We start from the raw sequence: 3,107 nt of genomic DNA, 5'->3' as shown, positions 1-3,107 counted from the left end.
CGCGGGAACCGAAAGATGTCATCGAATCGGGCAGAAGGCCAAAAATAAATGCAGTCCAGTTATTCTAATGTTTCTGGACTACCGAGAGAAGATAGCTGTATTAAAGAGCTGTAACAAACGTAAGGGAAGTATGGTGTCAATTTCGGAAGACTTTCGCTGCAGGATAAGAGAAATAAGGAAAAAATTGTGGGGCACATCAGCTGATGAAAGAAAAAACAGATCCAAAGTTAAACTAATTTTTCATAAATTCAGCGTGAATGTCGTCATGTCGGGTGGAACGAAACTACTGGTTCACGCTGTAAGTTAAGCAAAAAGGCTAATTGACGGCAGAAGCATGACGCACAGTCGCTGAAAGTACTTAATGTAAACTGCAGAAGTGTCGTTGACAAAGTTGCTGAGCTGGATGCATTGTTGTTGACCCATAGCATGGATATAGCCATCCTCACTGAAACTTGGTTAAACGAGTGTATTTATGACAGTGAATTTGTGCCCACTGGATACAGCGTACATAGAAAAGACCGCGAGAGTAACAGTAGTGGGGTGGCTATTCTTTTTAACAAATCCTTAGGCATGAAAAGAATGCCTGATATGCCTGGTGTCGGGGCTGTCTTCTGCAAAGTGTATAGTGGTAACACGAGGCATCTTATAGGCGCTATTTACAGGCCTCCTGGTTCTGATGTTGGCATCCTCAAAAACTTAAGGAAGTATCTAGACACAGAAGTCAGACTTGGGGACAAAATAATCCTATGAGGCGATTTCAACGTGCCCGAGGTGGATTGGTCAACATTCACAGCCCGAAACCGAAATGATAATCACTGTGAAATACTGATAGATATGGCCTTCGCGTTCGACTTACTGCAAGTATATAGTTCAAAATTACACCAGGATTCAGGGTAACTTAAAGTCCATACTCGACTTGTTTTTGGTAAGTGGTTCAATTACAGCCGAAACTTCCTGTGAGGTAATGCCTGGTATCTCGGACCATTCTGCAGTATTGCTAGAATTGACTGGCGCAGCAATTAAACGTAATATCGCAACGTCTAGTTTTCCTAACTTTTCACGAGCAGATGATGTCTCTATCATTGACATGCTTTCCTTTAATTTAGATATTTTCTCATCCTATTCTGGAGATATAAACAGTCTTTGGCATCAATTCAACATAAACGTAAAAGAATGCATCGATAAATATTTTCCCCGTATTGTAAAGAAGTCGAAGCGCAAAAACGCCTGGATCTCTCAGGACTCAGTGCGGTTACAAAGACAACTCAAGAGGCTAAAGAAAAAAACAAAAATCTACAAACTATTCCTATAGTGCGCAGAAAATAGCGGATATTACATTACAGCTAAAAACACAAGTACGAACTGACAAACAACGGTATTTCGGAGAGTCCGCACCTAATGTTATACGCGCGTCCCCCGAGCAATTCTGGCGGCACATACATCGTAAAAAAAATTTGACTTACTTTACAGTAAATCTGCTGGTAATTTGTGACCGAACACTTTTCCGTTAATTAAGAGCGGTCATTTCCGTAGAACGGACAACTGTAAAAGAGAGACCGTAATACAAGATACGAGTGCTTCTGTACCTAGAAAACGCAAGACTGTATTCTGAATCTGTACTATAACCATTAAAGTACGGTGCTTCTCGTATTCAGAAAACGTAACACACTGTATGCTGAATCTGTACTATAACCGTTCAAATACAGTTGCTTACCGTCTTCAGAAAACGAAAGACTCCGTATGCTGAATCTGTGCTATATCACTTAAAGTACAGGTGCTTCCCGTATTTCGTCTTGCAGAGCATATCCATTGCTCGGAGAATGTGCCATCGGGGACAAAATTACCCAGGACGTGCGAGAGTCGACCGAATTTTATGGTGCACTATTTGCTGGGATCAGCCGTGCTAACACCTGCGTTCGGAATGTGCAGATGTGACCCACTGTTTTCAGCAGTCTTGAACAGAAATGCAATTGGGTCGATGTTTGCACTTCCAGGGTACTTTTGTCCACGATAGTACATCTCTTTTAATGCAAATGTCATGAAGGCATCTCATAGCCGCAGCAACAGGTCACTATTGAGAAAATTGTCTTGCCAACATACTGACATGGCTGCAGAGATAAAACACTTTGCACTTTGTGATATGAATGCATTGCATAGTATATATACAAAAAGGTGCAACATTTCAGTCCTCAAGTTCTTAGATCACAGAAGCAACTTTATTTTCTTCAATCACTCGTCTTGCACTTTCCTGGTGGAAGTTGACCTTGACCCCAAATGCTTGCAAGGATTAACTTGCTGCTGTTAGGAGACACAAATAGTATTCATGAATATTTATCCTAAAGAAAGCGGCGAAAGAGTATAATCACACAACACGACAAAGCAGTAATTTTTGTGTTAGAAAAACCTGTAAGTAGACCACCATTGTTGGAACAAGGGATTTCGCTGTAGCCAACATTTCGACATGGGTGCTTGTCATCAGGGTAGCAAATGTTTTCCTTGGCTTGTTTTGGATGAGGCATAGCTCACTAGCCCCTAGCCTCATTGGGGGAGAAGCTGGTGCATACAATAGGTCAACAGTAGTCAAAGTGTTAAAATAAAGGAAGGAAGGGTGTGCTTAGCAGTAGTGAATGTGATGAAGCGGGAATGAGCACTGCTGTCAGTTCTTGCTAAGAGTAGGCGTGACCAAAACAGGAAATGATGTACAAATGTAAGCAGTCATTATTCCAGTAGACCTAATCTTCCCAGAAGACAAAATATGTATTAAGATAAACAGTTTGCACATTTGAAAAAAAAGGAAACGAAGAATTAAGAAAAATAAATTTTCTATCAAGATGCATCGGGTTAAGATCACTGTAAATGGTAAATGAAGGCAAATTATGAATACATATTTTGTTGAAAACCGATGAAGAAAAGATATATTAACCAAATATTAAAAAATATGGTCATTAAAATTAAACTGCGTATGACCATAAAGTAGTAAAGAACAGCCTGTGAAAAAAATGGGATGGACAATATGATTACCAGGTGCAAGATTGCAAAACCTCCAGGTCTGTATATATTCCTGCTGCTGTTGACGGCTTCAAGATCTTGTCTTCCAGTGGAACCTT

Source organism: Dermacentor variabilis, chromosome 3 (genome assembly GCF_050947875.1).
Source record: "Dermacentor variabilis isolate Ectoservices chromosome 3, ASM5094787v1, whole genome shotgun sequence".
Lineage (NCBI taxonomy): Eukaryota > Metazoa > Arthropoda > Arachnida > Ixodida > Ixodidae > Dermacentor > Dermacentor variabilis.
This window is presented reverse-complemented; position numbering follows the sequence as displayed.